This window comes from Lissotriton vulgaris, chromosome 7, assembly GCF_964263255.1.
Source record: "Lissotriton vulgaris chromosome 7, aLisVul1.2, whole genome shotgun sequence".
In the NCBI taxonomy this organism is placed as follows: domain Eukaryota; kingdom Metazoa; phylum Chordata; class Amphibia; order Caudata; family Salamandridae; genus Lissotriton; species Lissotriton vulgaris.
In genome coordinates this window covers 492,083,518-492,106,433 of record NC_141695.1, presented here as the reverse complement: position 1 = coordinate 492,106,433, position 22,916 = coordinate 492,083,518, and the positions used below count along the sequence as shown (strand labels likewise).

Here is a 22,916-nt window from a genome sequence, read left to right as displayed (position 1 = left end):
TTCCAAGCGACCATCCTTCTTGTTCTTGGTGAACCTCCGAGGAAAGTCTGTGGAGGTGCTCAATTGCCTTGTAGACTGAAGGCGAGTTGTCAGGCACGTAGGTGCAGCAGCTAGATCCGATGATGCGGCATGCTCCTCCTCGGTCGGCTAGGACCACGTCTAGGACAAGGCGGTTTTGTAGGGTCACAAGGCGGACCGCCTGAAGCTCAGCCGTGTTGTTAGCGAGGATGCCAGCCGTGATGTTGATCGTTGTTTCTACTGCCTGGGTCAGGTGTCGGATAGCGCGGCTATTTGCCATTGGGCCCCACAGAGGAACAAGTCCCTTTGCTGCATCTAGGAACTGTGCTCCAGTGGAGTCGGCTTGTCCAATGTCATCTGCACGCCTCTGCCGGTGGTGGTTGGCAGGGGCTACATATGTGGGTGGAAGAACGAAGGCAATGTAACAGATACCCTTCCAACCTTTCGGGAGCCAGGTGTAGGCTTTGGTGCCACACACAAAGTACATGTTTGGAGAAGCAACAAAGGAAGGGGGGTCGGCTGAGTCCAAGGTTCTGATGATTCGGCAGGAACTGCGACCCACCGGCTGTGTTCCCTGGCCTTCGAGACACACAAGACCTGTAGCATTGATAACAGACAGAGCCACAGTCAGAGTGGCGGTGGTTTGTTTTTGCAGATGAGAGAAGGTGGATCTAGCTGGATTGTGGAGCACCTGTACTTCGACTCGTTCTTTGGCTGGAATGTCTTTAAGGAAGGTGGCGCCTGTGAGCGCAGGACACAGAGGAGCAGAGGTCTTTCCGGTTTTGTTCAGCCAGAACCCAGAGTAGAAGTGCGACACTGTCTGGCTGGAGGTGGCGTTGTCCTTGTGGCTCTCTTGCATGAGGATCAACCAGGCGAGGCAAGAGCCGTGAACTGAGACAGGAGAAGGGATGAAGGGGATCGAGTGTCCAGTGGCATGCGGGAGCAACCCGCAGATCCAGCAGTTCGTAGCATTTGCAGCAAGGTTGTGTTGGTGCAACAGTTGCACGAAGGAATTGTTCCAGAATTCCCTGCGCCTTTCTCGGAGCTGAGGCGACAGAGAGATTAGGTGATGCTCTTTCAGGGGTGTTGGTTGTGCAGTAGGTAGCAATGCTTCATGAGCCGGTGTGCTTTCCTCCAGAATCCAGAAGGAGGTCATGAGGAGGAGGCAGAAGAGGAAGACAATGAAGAGGGCGATTGTCTTTGATTTGTGCAAGTTGTCAGTCTTTGGGTTTCTATAGTGGGTATTTCCTGTTGCTTCCATCATCTTCTTATCTGGCGCTTCCATCATCTTCTTATCTGGCGCTTACATCACCTTCAAGGGGCTCGGTAGCGGGCAGAACCACGGACTTCGTATAGCTTCTCTCCCGGCAACCCTTGGTTGTGCTTAGGTCACCGTTCTGAGATTTAACTTAGTCCGAGGCCTACTTAGCCGAAGCTCCCTCCTTTCGACGCAGGAAATACCCTTCTCTGGATGGCACAGTGGGATCAGAGAATTTCGCAAGTTCGAGTGCCTCAGTATCGGGATAACAGTTCAATGTCGGACGGTCTTTGTTCAGGAGCTCTTCTTGGGTGTTGACGTTTTCTGTCGTGGCCAGGTTTGCAGAGACCTTCCGGCAATGATGCGCGTGCAGCCAGTGCCTCTTCCCCTCCACTCGAAGCGCCGTCCGTGTGGTAATCAGCACTTGCCAGGGGCCCGTCCACCGGGGTTCCAGACTCTTGGTCCGTTGGAAATTTCGTATTAAAACGAAATCTCCCGGTTGGATGTCGTGGCCGGGGCCCCTGGAAGCATCGGGGATGGCCTGCTGTACCTGTTGATGAATGACAGGCAACGTTTTAGTTAATTTGCACAAATAATCAGATAGTAGGACGTCCGGGACGTCATGAATGGAGGTTGGTTTGGGGGCAGTCCAGAGGTTCATCGGTCGCCCGAATACAACCTCGTAGGGGGTCAAATGGTGTTTGGTGGGAGTGGAGCGCATCGATAACAATGCCAGTGGGAGGGCATCCGGCCATTTAAGTCCAGTGGTGGCCACTATTTTTGACAATTTCAGCTTCAGTGTGGCATTATGGCGTTCCACCAGGCCGGCGGATTGGGGGTGGAAGACCGCATGAAACCTTTGCTTCACCCCCAACCCCTTTAAGATTAACTGGATAACCTCGGCTATGAAGTGGGGGCCATTGTCGCTCCATAAAATTCGACAAAGGCCATAGCGAGGGAAGAATTCTTTCAGTAATACTTTGGCAGTAGTCATGGCGGTGTTGTCACGGGTTGGATAGGCCTCTACCCATTTGCTGAAGGCACATACGATGACTAGTACATACTTCAAGCTTTGGCATCTCTCTAGTTGGATGTAGTCCATCTGCAGGACCTCAAAGGGGTGGTTGGGGGTCCCAAACCCTCCCCGGGGTACCACAGTTCCTTTCCCGGGGTTGTGTTGCAGACAGATAAGGCACTGCTGGACTAGGCGTCTGGCTGAGTCGGGGATTTTGTCGTTGTGCCAGACTTTGGAAATGAGTTCGATCATGGGTGCAGATCCTATGTGTGCAGGGGAATGTGCCATCGTCAGTATGGGGATCAGGTATGAGTCAGGTAGCAACCATCTGTTGGCATCCTTTGTTCGCCAGCAGCCCTCATCATCCTTCAAACCCACCCCTGCCCATTTAATCAGTTCGTGAGGGGTGCTGGCCGACTGGATGTCTCTGATCATTTCCCTTGTGTCAGTCCATTTCTCTGCTTGTGACCTGGTCACATACATGCGTGTCACCGTCCTATTCTCAGCTGTGGTTCGTGCAGTGATGTCGGCCAGTGCATTCCCTTGTCCGACTATGTCTGTCACCCTTTTGTGTGCCTGACATTTGATCACCGCTAATCGTTTGGGGAGGAGAACTGCATCAATCAGGGCGGAGACTAGATCTCCGTGGAGGATAGGGGTGCCGTGGGACGTCAGGAATCCCCTCTCCCTCCACAGGAGCCCAAAATGGTGAACCACCCCGAAGGCATACTGGCTGTCTGTGTATATGTTCGCGGTGGTCCCCGTGGCTATGATGCATGCTCGTGTGAGGGCTATCAGTTCTGCTGCCTGGGCAGATCGTTGTGTGATGCAGGCTGTTTCAACTACGGTTCGGGCTGTCGTTACTGCATAGGCAGCTGAAGTGGTGCCATCTGGGAGCTTGATGCATGAGCCGTCTACCCATAGCTCTCCATCGGGGTCAGTGAAAGCAGTGTCTCGGAGGTCAACCCTACTCCTAGTTTGTTCGTCCGTGAGGGTCACACAGTCGGGTATGGGAGGAACGTCGGGGTCATTTTCAGGCAAGGGCAACAATGTGGCAGGATTCAAAGTCGTGCATCTCTTTAGTGTGATGTGGGGTGCAAGTAGCGTCAGTTCGTACCCTGTCAGTCGTGCGCTAGTCAGGTGTTGAGTCTTGGTTTGGTTCAGGAGGGTGTCGACAGCATGGGGTACTAGCACAGTGAGGGAGTTGGAAAGTACGATTCCCTCGCTCTGACGGATAGAGACAGCATCGGCAGCTACTGCTCGAAGGCAGGCAGGCAAAGCTCTGGCTACAGGATCAAGAGTGGCAGAGAAGTAGGCGCAAGGGCGCTGCTTAGGACCAATAGATTGAGTCAGGACAGACAATGCACACCCCTCCCTTTCGTGGGTGAAGAGGGAGAAGGGTTTGGAGTAATCCGGGGTTCCCAGGACGGGTGCTGAACAGAGTGCATCTCGTGATTCCTTAAAGGATGCTTGACACTCAGTGGTCCAAGGGAGCGGGAAGGAGGCATCTTTGGTTAATAGGGCAAGTAGGGGTTTTACAATGAGGCTGAAATTAGGTAACCACTGTCTGCAAAAAGTGGTTAGGCCAACCAAAGAGCGGACTTGCTTTTGTGTTTTTGGGACGGGGGTGTCTAGGATGGTTTGGATTCGGTCGGCCGTGAGTTTCCTCCCTTCTTTGGACAGGAGATGGCCTAGGTATGTCCCTTGTGGCTGGCAGAACTGTAATTTCTTTTTGGAAACTTTATGGCCATTCTCTGCAAGAAAGTGTAGGAGTTGGATAGTGGCTGTGATTGCAAGTGGGGTGGTGTCGGCCGCCAAAAGGATATCATCGACATATTGGATCAACACCACTCCATCTGGTAGCTGGAAGGCATCCAGCTGTCTTTTGAGGGCCTGGCTGTAAATGCTGGGGCTTTCAGTGTACCCCTGGGGAGCTCTACAGAATCGGTACGAGCGGGATTTTAAAGTGAAGCCGAAGAGATAACGGCTGTCTGGATGGATGGGGATAGAGAAAAACGCATTCTTAAGGTCGATAACAGTGAAGGTGGTGGCAGTGGACGGGATGAGGGTCAGAATGGTGGTGATATCGGAGACTACAGGGTATTGGGGTACAACCACTTTGTTAATTTCTCGCAAGTCGATGATGAAGCGGTATGCTTTCTCATCTCCTTCGCCTTGCTTCTTAACAATAGGTAGGATTGGGCTATTGCAGACGTTGCTGACCACCTCTTCAACCACTCCTGCATCTACCAGAGACTGAATGATCGCTACCAGTGCCTTCTCGCCCTCTGGGGATATCCGATATTGTGGGAGTTTCGGGAGCATAGCGTCCTGTCTTACAGTTATATGAATAGGGTCAATCATCATTCGTCCCACATCAGAGTCATTTTTGGCCCACAGGTACGGAGGCAGGGTGTCAAGCAAGGACAGGTCAGCGTCAGTTATGGAGCACATGTGTCGTGAGGGGCAGGATCTGGGCATGCCTGGGTTGTCGTACAGGATGACTCGGATTCCATCTGGGGAACACCTAATGGTAGCTCGAAAATGTTTCAGTAAGTCAATGCCCATAATGGCGTCAGGGGAGTTGGAGGAGAGCAGAAATGTCGTGTCAGTGGTGTTGCTTTCTAGGTCAAAGGTGATAGGTACGGACAGGGGGTTAGTGGAGGGCGTCCCATCGAAACCTATCGATGTAATGTGTGAGCCAGACAAGGGTGCCCTTGGAATCAGTCGTTTTGATAACACACTACGTGTCGCTCCAGTGTCTACCAAAAATGGAGACTCTGTACCCAGGACCTTAGCGGTGACATAAGGACCTTGCTGGTCAACACAGAGCTCGACTGGATCCCTCCCTTGCCCCTGGCAGTCCTATGCAAAATCGGGGGCATTCTCACCATCAGATAGTTGATATTGGTTCTGTCGGGGGCGGTCAAATGTGTTCAATCTCCCTGATCTGTCATTGTTGGTGTCGTTTGTGTGCCCTCGTCCTTGTCCTCTGTTTCTTTGTCCACCCGCCACATCCCTGGGGTCCCTATTTCTATTCATCTCTAGCAGAACCGGACACTCGGATTTCCAGTGGCCGAATCCTTTGCAGAAGGCGCATTGGTCATTGCTAATGTCTCTACGTCCAGTGTGTGGTGTTGGGGAGTGATCTTTAGGAGGTAGATTTCTGGGGGTGGTCGATTGGTAGTTCCCCCTTTGGTGTTCCCGTCCTACCGCTATACCTTGTATCTGGGCTATCATTACCCTTTCCTTTAAATCTTTCTTCTTTTTCTCGGACGAACTATCATTCTCATTCTTTTGGTGCTCGTAATACTGAGCCATCTGAAGGATAGCTGCGGGTTTGGAGGCCCCCCAACTACTCTCACTCGTCTGCAGTTTTTGGGAGACCTCTGGTGTCAGGCCCTTTACATAATTTTGTACAAACAGGTGCTGTCCGGTTGCAGTGGTCATGTCTTGGCCACTGTAGTCGGAGAACACTGTCTCGAATCGGGAGAAGTATTCTGACACATCTTCCTGGGGTTTCTGTCGACAGGCCGTGACTATCGACCAGTCTACCTTTCTTTCTGGGATCAGCGTCTTTAACTTCTGGACTAGTTTGTCTGGGAGTTCCAGTATGTCCTTTACTGGTTTCCTTCCTGGCTCTCGCTGTCTATCTAGTTTACCGAGTTGGTCCCAGGTATGTCCAAACAGATCCGTGTGGTCAGCCTTCCGGATTTGCTTCCACACGTCAGCTGGCAGGCATAACCCGAAGAACAAGTCAATGTCTGCTAAAGTCATTATCGTCGAACCCAAGGCTGTGCCTAATTCGGTATAGAATGCTGTCGGGTTCTTTCTCAAATCGGGCAGAGTTTGCTTAAAGGTTAGGATATCTTGTCGGTCCCATGGTTGGTAAACCCAATTGTACACAACTCTCCCTTTTGCATCTGCGTGATTAATATCGTCGCTTGTTCCCAGGCCACGTGGCGGGATCCAATAAGGAGCCGCCTCTCTGATGGGCATCATAGTATTGGCTACTTCTACTGAGGTCGTTTCAGGGACTGTAACCTTGGCTTCTGGTTTTTGTTCCGTGAGGTGGCGGAGGACCTCAAGCATCTGCATGAAGAGCTCCGTCGCCTCACATTCAGTCCCATCTCCAACATCAATCTTCCTATACAGCGTTGTTAGTTTAGCGGGGCCCTTACTTTGATACCTATCTTCATATGCGTTCAGGATGTGGTAGCTGAATCGCAAAACGAAATGCCGTCTGTGGCTGTCGGCATGTGAATTATATATGCTCATTGTGTATTCTTCGCTCTCCCTTCGTTCTACTAATGTCTTTGCTATTTTGTCGATCCCATCCCGCTCATCTTTGCTCAACCTATTTGGTCTGGCTGGTGGTTGTTTGCTAGCCTCAGGGTCGTCTGACGATGTTGTTAATGTGGCTGGTGCGGAGGCCGTGAGGGCTGGTGCACTAGCACTAAAGTCCCTTTCGCTCGCACTCGGGGCTTGCAAGCTTTGTTGGCAGGGGGCATATGGAGGGGGCATGTAGATGATTGGGGGACCTAGCAGTAACTCATCGTTCGCCCGTTGTTTGGAGGGCAATTCAGGGTAGAGCGCAGAGGGGGTCCTAACAGGACATTGACCTGTCGACCCTGATTCTTGGTTTTGTGTAGCTTCCTTTCTTTCTTTTATTTCTTCTTCTAGTTGCTTAGCGGCTAGGTGGGCTGCCTTTCGTAATTCTTTCCCTATTGTTGCTTCTTCTCTTTTCTTTCGTTGTTCCGTTTCTTTGCGCCACATGCCTATACTATCGAGCATAGTGGGCGTGGTCTTATTTTTCTGGAGCGCTATTTCTAATGTTTTTATTTTATTTTCATCGAAGGAACCTATCAGTGGCCACTGACTTTCAGGGTTCTTCTTTGTATATTTATGCCATAACTTAGTATAAGCTATAGCGACTAGTCCATGCTTAGTGAACATGTCCTTATTAGGGGTGCCTTCCAGTGGAGCCGGATGGTTCATCTCTAATAAGCGGTCCGGGCTGTACAGGCTACCAATCAGTGGGGAGAAGATAGGCATGACGGGTTACAACGGGGACAAAGGTCTGCACTACCTATCTTATCACGGCGGGCAAAGACTAGACAGAATATTTCTATTCTCCGTTGTTTGCCGGCGGTGAATACCTCAAAAGAACCAATACCGAACAATCAGTGTTCGGTTCAATCAAACAATCAGTGGGGAGAATAAGCGGGCACGAAAAGTTTGCGCTACCCACTCTTTCTCTACCTGCAAAGAGAGACCTTGTTCTTCCCTGTTTGCAGACAAAGAATCTCCAGACAAAACAGTGGGGGAGGAAGATAGGCACGACGGATTACAATGGGGACAAAAGTCTGCGTTACCTATCCTTCACTGCTTGCAAAGAGAGAGCCTGTTGTTCTCTCCGTTTGCAGACGGTGAATCTCCAGAGGGTTCAACAAAGCGTAATACTAGTATTATCCAAACCAAACAATCGTTTTCTCAGTTTGTCGTGTCTACACGACCTTACCCGGACCGCATGGACGGTTTCCTGTCTTCTGAATCCAGCGCCCGATCGTCCTCTCTTCTTCGTGATGTTCGTGGCACTCCTGATGGTTCCCAGTCAGGACCGTAGATCACTCGAGAGAGGTCTGTTCGGAACTAGTGAAGGTCGGATGATCGGCTGTCAGACGAGGGTCTATCGGACACGAGCTCTCCCGATCGTTGCAGTCGTTCACTCTGTCGTTGGGACCTCTCCCACTGGATCCACGTGTCACTGATGGGCCCCACGTTGGGCGCCAATTGTGGAAAAAGGGTACGGCTATGACCTTTTTCAAGATTTGCCCGGCGCTAACCGCCTTTGTACCATTCAAATTACCAAGCAATGAGGCAGGCGCCGGAGACCAGAAGGCAGGAAACAGAAGTTTTATTCCGACGGAGCAGAACACATCAGATCAGACAACAAGGTATCATCTCGAGGTGCTCTAACAGCTTCTCGGAGGCCTGGCCTCTTATACACTGGTTTATGGCATGTGACCTTTCTTTATTACAATCAGATCATTGTGAACGACAAGGAAAAAGACATCCCCGTAATCCTCGTGTCAATCCCACCCCACATTCCTCTACAATAGAGATCCTAAACCTGCTGATAAGAGGAAGGGGTCATCGCGCAGCTGAGTGTTCTGCCGATTCTTAGGATGTGTGCGCCTGATCATATCCCGGGGGTGGGGAGGTCTTGATCAATAGAGGGTCCTTTGAAGAAGAGTGACTTCATACAATAAGGGGCAGTAAAAGATATCTCCCGGCTTAGGCGATGGCCTCGGACCTGTGTGGACAGCTGGACACGGGGGAAGGGGTCATCAAAGGAGTGGTATTCATGCTGCGTGGACAATCGAGCGCGGAGGGAAGGTTTATCAACAGAGGGGCATTCATGGGGGGAGAGGAGATGCTGGTCAGGCGCAGGCGTGACTCCCAAGGACAGGGTCATGCAGAAGGGTTATGCTCATGAGAGGGAGGGAGGGGGAGCCAGGGTGCGCGGAGGATGCCTGCTGGGTCAGAGGGGTGCGCTGGCGATCGATCGTGGACAGGGAGACCATGATACCTAAAATGGCTGCCGTGCACGCTGTACGTGGGTGACAAGCTGGCGCAGATGATGTTCAGCTCGTAAACTAAAATTCCACAGTTCTTCAAACATAACAAGCTAATTGTGTCGTGAGGACCATTGTAAGACTCAGCGAGGCCAGTCCATATTAGAACGACTAATCCATATAATATAGGTTGCATTTAGAGTAAACCACAGACATTGCTGAATACAAATTCTGCAAAAAGTAAACAAGACTTACCCAGCAATATGTGGGAGTCAAGCCTCAGCTCACCCGGCAACGGCTCGGAGATTGAGGCCCCGCTCTAAGCACAAACAAATAAATGTAAACATGTAAGCCCAGGCGACTAAAAGGATCTGAAAAGAATCCTAAGTCAGAACTATGTTTCTAAGGTTTGTGCGTATAAACAACTGGTTTTATGATTGCCCACAGTGATCACGGTCCCATGGAGAACAAGAGAAGAAGGCATGATTGCTAGTTAGAACTAGTAGAAAATACTGACTGCCAGGGTAAACCATATACAATTAACCCTTCATTAACCAGTAACACTGATTGAGTTTTGTAAACACCCAAAAAGCATACAGTTACCAGTTCGAAATGTACTGTAGCGCTCAGAAGTAGAATTGTGAGGGTGGTGTATCTAAGTAAAAGTCCAGCCATAGGCTTAACTATATAAGAACAGAACAACCATAACCAGTATCTAAAGCCTCACTGGCACAGTAGGCAAAGGTCAGATGCTCACTCTTGAAGCTCATTTATAATTACTGCTCTATCAAGAGAAAGCTTCACTGTCCATCTAAGTGTTTAGCAGGACAAATAGAGATAGTTAAGGCACAACGCGGCGTTCCCACTCACCTCTCCGTCGGTACCTCTCGGCTGAAACCAAAGCCGAAGGGGAGGCAACGAGGAGAGGTGAGGCGCGCGATTTTATACCCAACCTGATTGGAGGGAATTACGTAAATGGTGAACAGCTGCTGTCCTCTCGCCGGTAATGGTGTGCGCGTATTCTCATTAATGCGCATGCGCGCCGGTGAACCGCTTCTAGATGTAAAGTGTACAAAGTCCGGGGCATGCGCAAAGGAACTACAGGCGTGCCCCCAGTTTGTGGAAACAGACCACACTTAGGCGCATGCTCAGCTATATGTTAACTAATTTTTGGCAAGATATTAGTTCAATATATACGGTGCAACGCCTCGTTCTCGTAGCAGACGTTATGACTACACATGGCGTGGGACAGTGGAAAGGAGGCGCTATGGGGTTCGTAATGCGCTCAGCGCGCGCTCAGCTTAATGAAAACCTGCATATGACAATGTGCTGATTCAGATGGGGTGATGCAAAGCATCGTACTTCTGTATATGACAATGTGCTGATTCAGATGGGGTGATGCAAAGCATCGTGCTTCTGACTGACAATCCAAAGTCTAAGAATATTAAAATAAGGGCGCTAAAGAGTACGTATGCGCCAGAGTTTGTAGTGTTTGTCAGAATGTTGACATGACAACATAAAAGTTTAGAGGCAGTGTGCAGAAGATATACAAAGAACACACCTACCAAGAGTTTTTAATCAAGTTGCCGATAATAAGGGTGAGCAACAAGCGATGTGTATTGACTACCAAGGAATGTAGGATCAAAATCCTTAGTAAACAGAGCGAACGATACATTGAGCACGAGGTGGATAGAGCCATCTACAAAAAATGTGCTCCCTCATCTGGTCCATTCAAAATGATGGGGTGACATCAATTGATTCCTGGCGTGTGCTGCACATTGTATGGTCACTAGAAAGGATCTAAATGGTGTTATGTGCAGAGAAACCTTTTGTGCAGAGGTTTGGAGTGTATAGAGTTGACAAATTCATGAGGGTGATACCTGCATGGTAAATCCCAGATGGTCAAATGGACACCCACGGGATGTTATCGTTCAACCCTGATACATCAGTTTTCAATTTAAAAATCCAGCGTTGTTCCTTGATAAATAGAAACCGTGAGACATCTGTTATGTGCGCTGGGATGAAGGGTTGTTCTAAGACCACCCACCTCAAGTCATCTGCTTTGTGCTTCTTAGTTAGAAAGTGGTTCGTCAGGCAGGTGGACTGTTTGTTACATCGTATCGTGCTCTTGTGTTCACTGATACGCAACTTGACTTTTCTGGTGGTGTGTCCAATGTATGTATGTATCAATACACATCGCTTGTTGCTCACCCTTATTATCGGCAACTTGATTAAAAACTCTTGGTAGGTGTGTTCTTTGTATATCTTCTGCACACTGCCTCTACACTTTTATGTTGTCATGTCAACATTCTGACAAACACTACAAACTCTGGCGCATACGTACTCTATAGCGCCCTTATTTTAATATTCTTAGACTTTGCATTGTCAGTCAGAAGCACGATGCTTTGCATCACCCCATCTGAATCAGCACATTGTCATATACAGAAGTACGATGCTTTGCATCACCCCATCTGAATCAGCACATTGTCATATGCAGGTTTTCATTAAGCTGAGCGCGCGCTGAGCGCATTACGAACCCCATAGCGCCTCCTTTCCACTGTCCCACGCCATGTGTAGTCATAACGTCTGCTACGAGAACGAGGCGTTGCACCGTATATATTGAACTAATATCTTGCCAAAAATTAGTTAACATATAGCTGAGCATGCGCCTAAGTGCGGTCTGTTTCCACAAACCGGGGGCACGCCTGTAGTTCCTTTGCGCATGCCCCGGACTTTGTACACTTTACATCTAGAAGCGGTTCACCGGCGCGCATGCGCATTAATGAGAATACGCGCACACCATTACCGGCGAGAGGACAGCAGCTGTTCACCATTTACGTAATTCTCTCCAATCAGGTTGGGTATAAAATCGCGCGCCTCACCTCTCCTCGTTGCCTCCCCTTCGGCTTTGGTTTCAGCCGAGAGGTACCGACGGAGAGGTGAGTGGGAACGCCGCGTTGTGCCTTAACTATCTCTATTTGTCCTGCTAAACACTTAGATGGACAGTGAAGCTTTCTCTTGATAGAGCAGTAATTATAAATGAGCTTCAAGAGTGAGCATCTGACCTTTGCCTACTGTGCCAGTGAGGCTTTAGATACTGGTTATGGTTGTTCTGTTCTTATATAGTTAAGCCTATGGCTGGACTTTTACTTAGATACACCACCCTCACAATTCTACTTCTGAGCGCTACAGTACATTTCCAACTGGTAACTGTATGCTTTTTGGGTGTTTACAAAACTCAATCAGTGTTACTGGTTAATGAAGGGTTAATTGTAAATGGTTTACCCTGGCAGTCAGTATTTTCTACTAGTTCTAACTAGCAATCATGCCTTCTTCTCTTGTTCTCCATGGGACCGTGATCACTGTGGGCAATCATAAAACCAGTTGTTTATACGCACAAACCTTAGAAACATAGTTCTGACTTAGGATTCTTTTCAGATCCTTTTAGTCGCCTGGGCTTACATGTTTACATTTATTTGTTTGTGCTTAGAGCGGGGCCTCAATCTCCGAGCCGTTGCCGGGTGAGCTGAGGCTTGACTCCCACATATTGCTGGGTAAGTCTTGTTTACTTTTTGCAGAATTTGTATTCAGCAATGTCTGTGGTTTACTCTAAATGCAACCTATATTATATGGATTAGTCGTTCTAATATGGACTGGCCTCGCTGAGTCTTACAATGGTCCTCACGACACAATAAGCTTGTTATGTTTGAAGAACACACAATAGTTTTTGTCTTTCTGCTTTTGTTCACAGGACTGCATCCTCTATCGACAAATGGTTCAAGAGGATACGGTAGGATGGTCCCTGTGACCACACCATTAGTCTGACAGTCCTTTATTATAATTTGGTCTGTTTTTTTCACTTTACATATTACTATTAGAGTGTACCTATGCAGTAGCAACATCTTATATATGTGGCCCTGAAGAATGCCGGTGTAGTTTCACCTGTTGGCAGAAACATGTTGGCCTATTTAAACAACACAGCACAGTAAACAGTGATTTTGTCACACTGTTCTACATCTCTTTTTAATCTGGCGTCCTGGTGAATATCAATAAAAAGCTTTTCTTTTACCTCGACCGCCATTTTAACATCACGTATTCACCCTTTTTTGTTTGCACTGCACTTTACCAGCACCGCCCAGTGGCATGGACACTTCCACTGTATGAACCAGAACTGTGTGCTGTCTAGCCAACTCATCTGGGCTTGGACACACCATCCTGGTTCTAGACGTCCTACATGACGAGGCTCCACCGAGTGGGTGGGCTGATAGGATATCTATCATACACTTAGTGTCTTGTGACCACTTGGTCTGGTTCAGTGAAATCCAAAAGTTTGTTTTTCTAATGAGGACCTCATAGGCTCGGCTTTTTGGTTCACAGACCCTCCAACTCTCCTTGTTCTTCGTGGTTTCATTAGGGGTATTTGAGTTTGGACGGTCTATAAATATATTCCCCTTGACCCTCCTTAAATAGTTGTTTTTTAGGGCCTGTCACCATTCCATGTTGGTCATGGACCCACACCTGGTTTGTCTATGGTGCCTGGAGTGTGACCATGACTCGAAGGCGTGCTCCGACTGCCATGCCATGGCTCTGAAAGCTTTTAGGGAGTAGTCCCTAAAGCTGCATGCGGCCCGATCCTCGGAACCATGTTGTTCTCCTCGGAGGTCTCATTCATGGTCCCGGTTGAGAAGAAGGTATGGGCCCCGCTCTGGGAGGCCTAAGTCTTCATCCTCCTACTCAAAGTTGTTGAGTCGGTCAGATAAAAAGCACAAAAAACATAATAAGTCGAATCAACTTCTCCCTGTCCATCGGCCGACGCAACGGAGGAGCCTCAGTGTTCTAAGCCTCGTTCCTCTGAACCTGTGAATGGGTCCGCTCCGGAGCAACCCCTGACCAGCTCAAAGAATTTTAGGATGCCATGTGCCTAATATTTGAGTGGCCAGCCCCTACCAGCATGCCTTCAGGCCGTTACAAGACAAGCCTTATCAAGACATGGACTGGTGTGAGGAATTGGGTGAGGCCAGATGACTGGATACCTCTCCAGATTGTGGCCTGTTTTCTCCCCCTACCATGGCTATGGAGGAGGGAGCATCATACGTTATGGTGGTGTGAAGGGCAACTGAGATCCTGGACTTACAGCTCCCTTCTGTGGCAGTCAAGACAAATATCTTGACAGAGGTCCTGCAGCTGGGTGTCTCCTCCTCAGAACCTCTGCTGCCATTCAATCAGGCCTTAACTTAACTACCCCGAGAGCTTGGTGGTCCAAACCTCTACCTCCCTCATCGCGTTCCATTCCGCACCTCTGGACAGCGAATCCCAAAGGCTGGACAGTTGGGGTAAGGAAATATTTTCTTTTGCCAACCTTGAATTGCAGTCCGAAAAACACTGCATGCCTATTGAGTTGCTACTCCCACTCTCTCTGGGAAATGTAGTGCTGCCATAGGTCCCAGTAGAGCCATCCTCTCCCAATCAGTATCAGGCAGGAGAGATGCGGCAAAGTTCGCCATTCGCTATGGTCTCGACACAACCGACTCGCTTCGCAGAGCAATTTCATTGATAGTGACTGTTTAATGCCACACCTGGTTATGGACTTCTGGCTTTTCAGGGGATGTCCAGGCCTCTTTCATGTACATGCTCTTTGATGGCACCTGTCTGTTGCCTTTCGACCCTTTTGTGGCTATGGAAGGGGCTTTCAGCCGTGCCAACCCCCAGCCACAAGATCGCGCAAGTACAGCAACATCTGCGCACCGTGGTAGCGGCTTGTTCCAACCCTGTTGGTCGGTAGGTCAGAAGTTGAAGTTGGGTCAAGTCCACCACCCAGCCTGCAGCCTCAGCCTCCAAACCTTCCTAGTCCAGCCCTTCCAGATCATGGGCGGCCAGTTGTTGGCAGTATCAGCCATCATATCCACCAATGGCAGAACATCACTTCGGAAAGGTAGGTTCTCCAGATAGTCCAAAGGGGCTACTCCCTCCCCTTTGAGACTACACCTCCCTCCATGCCTCCAACTTAGGACTGGCTGACGGAAGATCGACTGACCTTGCTTCAGGAGGAAGTCATGACACTCTTGGCCAAGGAAGCCATAGATGGGTTTCTGGTGCCAGAAGTAGGCAGTGGTTGTTATTCCTACTACTTTCCTGGTTCCGAAAAAGAACAAAGGTCTTCGTCCTATCCTAGATCTGCGAGCCCTCAACTACTTCCTCAAAAAGGAAAAGTTCAAGACGTTCACTCTAGCTCAGGCATTGTCTGCCCTGGACCAAGGAGATTGGATGGTGGTGTTGGACTTGCAGGACGCCTATTTTCACATTCCTGTCCTGCCTGCTCATCGGGGCTACCTGCGGTTTACGGTAGGCCAAGAGCAGTTTCAGATCACCCTGCTACCCTTTGGCCTTACCAGTACCCCACGAGTATTCACCAAAGTGAGGGCGGTGGTCGCAACTCATCTGCGCAGATCAGGGGTGCCAGTCTTCCTCGTCTCTCACCTCTAGCCTATGGTAAACCTCCTGCATTTGCTGGAGTTCACTATCAACATGAGGAAGACACACCTGAGTCCCTCTCAGATGCTCCCTTTCATGGGAGTGCAGTTTCGGGCTTACACTCCCGAATGGTGAGTCCAGGATATTCAGGCTTCTATCCTGGATTTCAGTGAGGATGACTCTAAGGCTGCTGTGCCTCATGGCCTCCTGCATCCTGCTAGTGATGATACATTCAGAAAAGGGGGTGGTGATGGACAGAGTATCTGAATTAAGCAGAACACTCCTACCCAGTCCAAAGATCAGGGCTTGATCCATCACTGTTTTTTAGCTCACTGCACCATCCCAGCTCAGAACCTGGCTACATGCAAATTAGTCTGTCCCTGGCCCAGTGCATCATGGGAACAGGGCAGACCAAACTACCAAGCCAATTCTTATACTGGGAAGGAAACAAGCTTCCGGGGACCGGTTTCTGGCATTTCAGCCGTCTTCGGCCCGGCTTGCTTGAATCCTGATGGTGCAGTGAGCAAGGGACTCACATCTGAGTATACCCTTCCACGCTTATGGTGGACAAAACGATTCAGAAAAGGGGGTGGTGATGGACAGAGTATCTAAGTTAAGCAGAACACTCCTACCCAGTCCAAAGATCAGGGCTTGATCCATCACCGTTTTTTAGCTCACTGCACCATCCCAGCTCAGAACCTGGCTACATGCAAATTAGTCTGTCCCATGCCCAGTGCATCATGGGAACAGGGCAGACCAAACTACCAAGCCAATTCTTATACTGGGAAGGAAACAAGCTTCCGGGGACCAGTTTCTGGCATTTCAGCCGTCTTCGGCCCGGCTTGCTTGAATCCTGATGGTGCAGTGAGCAAGGGACTCACATCTGAGTATACCCTTCCACACTTATGGTGGACAAAACGATTCAGAAAAGGGGGTGGTGATGGACAGAGTATCTGAATTAAGCAGAACACTCCTACCCAGTCCAAAGATCAGGGCTTGATCCATCACCGTTTTTTAGCTCACTGCACCATCCCAGCTCAGAACCTGGCTACATGCAAATTAGTCTGTCCCTGGCCCAGTGCATCATGGGAACAGGGCAGACCAAACTACCAAGCCAATTCTTATACTGGGAAGGAAACAAGCTTCCGGGGACCGGTTTCTGGCATTTCAGCCGTCTTCGGCCCGTCTTGCTTGAATCCTGATGGTGCAGTGAGCAAGGGACTCACATCTGAGTATACCCTTCCACGCTTATGGTGGACAAAACGATTCAGAAAAGGGGGTGGTGATGGACAGAGTATCTGAATTAAGCAGAACACTCCTACCCAGTCCAAAGATCAGGGCATGATCCATCACTGTTTTTTAGCTCACTGCACCATCCCAGCTCAGAACCTGGCTACATGCAAATTAGTCTGTCCCTGGCACAGTGCATCATGGGAACAGGGCAGACCAAACTACCAAGCCAATTCTTATACTGGGAAGGAAACAAGCTTCCGGGGACCGGTTTCTGGCATTTCAGCTGTCTTCGGCCCGTCTTGCTTGAATCCTGATGGTGCAGTGAGCAAGGGACTCACATCTGAGTATACCCTTCCACGCTTATGGTGGACAAAACGATTCAGAAAAGGGGGTGGTGATGGACAGAGTATCTGAATTAAGCAGAACACTCCTACCCAGTCCAAAGATCAGGGCTTGATCCATCACCGTTTTTTAGCTCACTGCACCATCCCAGCTCAGAACCTGGCTACATGCAAATTAGTCTGTCCCTGGCCCAGTGCATCATGGGAACAGGGCAGACCAAACTACCAAGCCAATTCTTATACTGGGAAGGAAACAAGCTTCCGGGGACCGGTGTCTGGCATTTCAGCCGTCTTCGGCCCGGCTTGCTTGAATCCAGATGGTGCAGTGAGCAAGGGACTCACATCTGAGTATACCCTTCCACGCTTATGGTGGACAAAACGATTCAGAAAAGGGGGTGGTGATGGACAGAGTATCTGAATTAAGCAGAACACTCCTACCCAGTCCAAAGATCAGGGCTTGATCCATCACCGTTTTGGATCTGATCTGTTGACTGGGTACGAGTATTCTGCTTAATTCAGATGCTCTGTCCATCACCACCCCCCTTTTTCGGAATCATTTTGTCCACCATAAGCGTGGTAGGGTATGCTCAGACATGAGTCCCTTGCTCACTGCACCATCAGGATTCAAGCAAGCCGGGCCGAAGACGGCTGTAATGCCAGAAACCGGTCCCCGGAAGCTTGTTTCCTTTCCAGTATAAGAATTGGCGTGGTAGTTTGGTCTGCCCTGTTCCCATGATGCACTGGGCCAGGGACAGACTAATTTGCATGTAGCCAGGTTCTGAGCTGGGATGGTGCAGAGAGCTAAAAAACGGTGATGGATCAAGCCCTGATCTGTTGACTGGGTACGAGTATTCTGCTTAATTCAGATGCTCTGTCCATCACCACCCCCCTTTTTCTGAATCGTTTTGTCCACCATAAAACGGTGATGGATCAAGCCCTGATCTGTTGACTGGGTACGAGTATTCTGCTTAATTCAGATGCTCTGTCCATCACCACCCCCCTTTTTCTGAATAGTGATGATACATGGCAGATGGCATATTTGGGCTCTGCAGTGGTCCAGATCTCAGAGGGAACTACATAGGACCTGCAGTGGCGGCTTACCAACCACAATTGGGTCAGAAGCAAATCCCTCTCCCTTCCCCAATCAGACCACATAGTACAGACAGATGCATCATTCCTTAGATGGTGCGGCCATCTGGGAGAGGTGAAGATCAGAGGACTTTGGTCTCGGGCGGAATCTGGATTCCACATCAATTTGCTGGAGCTCTAAGCAATTTGCTTGGCATTGAAAGTCTTTTTTCCTTCAATCAAGGGAAAGCTGGTTCAAGTGTTCACAGACAAAACCATCGCCATGTTTTACTGCAACAAAAAGGGCGGCCTGGGGTCGTGGACCCTTTGTTAAGAGACTTGCTTCTCTGGACTTGTCTGAAACAGAAGGGCATATCCCTGGTGGTTTAACACCTGGACGGTTCCTGAACGCAAGGGTGGACAAACTCAGCCGTCGATGCCTAGCGGATCACGAATGGCGTCTCCATCCGGAAGTGGCGCAAGATCTCTTTAAAATATGGGGAGAGCCTTGGTTAGATCTGTTCACCTCTGCCGAAAACACGCAATGTCAGCAGTTTTGTGTGCTGGAGTTTCCAAGGCTCCACAATCAACAACGGTCCTTACAGAGGGAATTACGGTGTCAAATAATTATAGGCCACAATATGCACTATAATGAAAAGAGAAGTCCAGCCGGACCTCAAATTTAATTGATAAGAAGATGAAAATTATGTCAAACAAACATAAATACAGTGGGACACAATCCTGTATCCAACAAGGCTAGACAAACAATAAAACAATGTACAAGGGTAATGAGTTTCTAAGGCAAATAACATATTGTGAGCAGCTACAGAATTGGGAAAATTGATTTAGCTTGACTCATGTAGAAAAAACACACAAAATTATGCCACACAATAGTGAACTCATGTTTAAACTACATATACTGTTGACGGCGTTTCGATCCTATCTAAATCAAGGTTCATCAGCAGGACAACCAGTGTATTGCCTGCATAAAAAGCCTGTATTTGCAAAGGGGAGACAAAACATATATAAAACATAAATTACCCCTCCGAACTCTAACAATAGCTAAGAGCAATTGCAGTATACACGCCATGCTTAAGGAGAAACCCTGCACACGTGTGGGTGATTACCTAGGGTAAGTGCCAACCATACACGGCGCAAGTGTCACACAAAACCATATGTGATTTACGGGTAGGGAATCACAATTGTGTAGATAGAATTTACCTATGCAATAGGAAGACAAAAGGTTATGCCAAATACAACTTCATATGGGATTGCATGGAGGGGAACAGGAACTAACATAGCAATAATTGGACGTTGTCCTGGACCGGAATAGTCACGTATAAGCACCTAGTAACCAATACGTAAGGACACTTACATCCAAGGTTGAGCATAACATAGTGCAAGTGTAGTTGGAAGCCGGGCTTACCTAGAGAGCACTAATAATAGGAGTTTCCAAGGTGGCTCTTGCTCTGAGACACTTTTCATCTCCAGTGAAGGTCAGGCCTCCTTTAGACATTTCTGCCCATACAACTCCTTTCCATATTTCTCAAGATGGTCAGGAGTGACTGGGCCCAAGTAATTCTTGAGGCTCCAGACAGGGCACAGAGAGTCTGGCTGCCCCTTCAGGAAGATCATCTGTTGCAACAGCAGGGGAGGGTTCTCGAACCTGTCAACTCTACGCCTTCTTGTGTGGAGATTGAACGGCAGCCATAAATAGCATTCAAACTTCTTCCAGAAGTTTGCAGTGTTATTTTAGCGGCCCTAGATCAACACTGTGTATACCTGCTGGGGGAACACATTTCTAAAATATAGTACCGAAAGGGGACACAACCGTTACAACACATGCATTACAATGCTTGCTTTCACCCTGCATGCCATTACAATGAAAATGACTTTCTGTAGGGGGTATAAAGTGTTGGATTGAACTCCAAAATCTTCCCTACTGTTGCACAGACTGGAGTTGGAATAGAACATTTTTCTATTCCAAACTGCAGCGCACCCCTGACAGCAAGTTGGGGTAAAACATTGCATTGTAATGGCATGCGGGTAAAAGCATTCATTGTAACATCATACAACCTACAGAAAGGTCTATTGATCCTCTTTCTGCTTCTCTCTCTCAAGTTTTGCTTTTTATTGTGACCCTTGCCCAAAAAGGCTCTCCACTGTGCACTCTCAAAGGGTACCTTTCGACCCTGTCTGCCGTCCTGAGGCTGCCAGACCAACCCTTATTATTTAAATCTCTCATTGTAAATAGATTCCTTAAAGGCTTTGTACATATGTTCCCACCTTCCCCTTTCATTATGTCCAATAGAACCGTAATTTGGTTCTTACCTTCCATCGAACCGCTGCACAACCGCCCCCTCCGACTTCCGACTGCTTACCATCAAAACAGCCTATTGCCTAGTTGCAATCACTTCTGCCAGGAGGGTGAGCGAATTGTAGGCTTTGTCATCCAAGCCTCCATACCTGACAAAATTCCCTGATAAATTGGTGCTTCACACTAGGGCCCCTTTCCTCCTGAAAATGGTAACACCATTCCATCCGGGGCAATCTGTCACCTTGCCCACTTTCTAAGCTCCTCTGCACCCCTCTCAAGAAGAGGAGCGTCTCCACTGTCTGGACCCTAATCAAGAGTTGTCATTCTACCTTGACTGGACTAAAGAGTTCTGGGTGGATGATCAACTCTTGGGCACACTGGAAAGAAAAAAAGATTGCGTAAAGCAGAAGAGGACAATCTTGCAATGGGTCGTCCTCTGCATCAAAATGTGCTACGCTCTGGCCGAAAAGCAGCCCCTGAAGGCTTAAGGGCTCCCTCCACCATAGCTAAGACTGCTACTACGGGGTTACAACGTGGAGGTCCAGTCCTCAACATTTGTCAGGCAGCAACGTGGGCATCCCTGCACAAGTTTACCGAGCACTACTACCTGAACAGTCAAATCCGCAGTGATGTCCTTTTAGGTAGCTCTGTTCTGCGGGACTTCCTTGTCCAAACTTGTCCACAGTCCCTCATGAAGGGATGGTATTGCTTGATTATCTATTCAAAGGTAAGGAATCTGTGGCTAGATGTCTCTATCAGATGGACAAGTTACTTACCTCCAGTAATGCCTTATCTGGTAAAGACACGATCTAGTCGCAGATTCCTTACCAATCCACCCATCTTCCAAGCTCTGCTGATAGTTTTCCAGGGTCAAGGCTGACCCATTTCAGAGCCCTAGTTGTTCAGAAACACCCAAATGTCAGTGCACTTCATGGCTCAGCGCTTCTGGCGTGGAAATTTGTGAAAAGTAGCTTACATCAGTAGGCTGAGGTGGTGCCTTTATAGGTGATGCAGACATCACAATGGTGCAGGCGCCGCCGCCGACGTTACGCAGAGCCTACTGAAGCCACCCACCGGCTTACAGGGGTATTGCTTGAAGAAAAATGTTCTGGATCTAGTCTGACACTTAGGAAATTCAAAGTTAAGAAATCTGCACCTAGATCATGTCTCTACCAGATAAGGCTTTACTGAAGGTAAGTAACTTGTCTGTTACTACTGCCGCCACCTCTACCAATAGCCGTTCCCACACCTTCCTTTAGGTTCTCCAGAGAATTACTCCAGATTGTTGCTCCAGCAGTGCATTCTTACAGGCACTGTGGCTGTCACCACCCTGCCGCATGCCCACCGCCTCTCGCCTCCCCAAGGGTGGTGAGCACAATGAATGGCGGTGCAGAACTCAAAGTGGAAAAATCATACAAAAGTAACCACAGCGCTCACCTTAGCAGGAGATTACTCAAAGCACCAGTTCGTACCCCTCCATGGGCCTTTACTTAAATTTTGGCTTAGCTTGGCTTGAACTTTAACTTAAACTTCGAGATAGAGTTTTGAGTTGCAACAAGGGAATACTGGCTGGCAGTAGTCCAACAGAAGGTCACAGGCACAGTCAGAGACCAAAATCAAGCACGATAGTGGGCTGCCAGAAATGACAGACAAACAGACGCAAATGGAGGCAGAAGAATGGAAGAAGAAATTAAGAAAGGCAGAACAATTGAAGAACATAACTCCAACCGCTTCTATACACCTCAAGAGCTCAGGCTTCTAAAACCACTGCTAATAGGCCTAATATGGATGCTGAGGAGACTTGCGGGCTTCCTGTTCCCGGCTGCAAATGTTGACCACTCCGCAACTGGAGAGTTCAAGTTCCTGATGCTGCCCAGGCCACACTGGAGTTTCAGGCTGCTTAAGATACTCCAGCCGTAAGCCAGAAAACTCCAGCCTACCCAATCTGATTGATGGTGCCGGGAGCCATCCCGGCCCTCTGCCGTGTCGCCTCCGTGAACCGCTTTCCACGCCGATCCTGCTGATTCTCACTCCAACTCCGAGCAATAGGGTGTGTGTTTCAACAGCAACACAAAGACCAATGTGCAGAAGATATACCTGTGTTCACTGTAGGTTTTCATCATATATAAGGGTGTATTTAACATTGCAACCAGTAATCATGCAGAATAAAGCTCTCTCGAGTTACAAAACCACTTGTGTCAGTTGCTAGAGTGATTACAAATAGATAGCCAACTTCAGACCAGGATGATCTAATAGGTAGGAAAATGCTTTGAGACCAATCAGCACATGTGGAAACTGGTGTCACTATCTACTCTTTAGAACCATACCAACCTATTTAGGCCTTGATTTATTAACCCTTTAAGTGCTGCTGTCGGCCAACGGTCGTCACGAGCACTACCTTGCCAGTGCTGCGCACGACCGTTGGCCGATGGGTCAGCATTCGTTATTCAAACGTTCAGCACTGGGTGCTGAACATTCGACGCTCGGAAGGTGTTAAGGGTTGCCTGGGCACTCATGGGACGCTGCGCAATTGTGTGCTACTTTCGCAGGCTGTTTAATGGTGAGTAAATAAAGGTAATTCTTTGTGATAACAAGTACCCACGCAAAACGTTAGTAA

General features: G+C 48.7%; 1 pseudogene across 1 annotated transcript in view; it reads right to left on the bottom strand.

Moving 5' to 3' along the window:
* The window catches only part of LOC147701942 (manganese-dependent ADP-ribose/CDP-alcohol diphosphatase-like), a 103,534-nt pseudogene that overhangs the window by 50,468 nt on the left and 30,150 nt on the right, over positions 1–22,916 (bottom strand). The window lies entirely within an intron of this gene.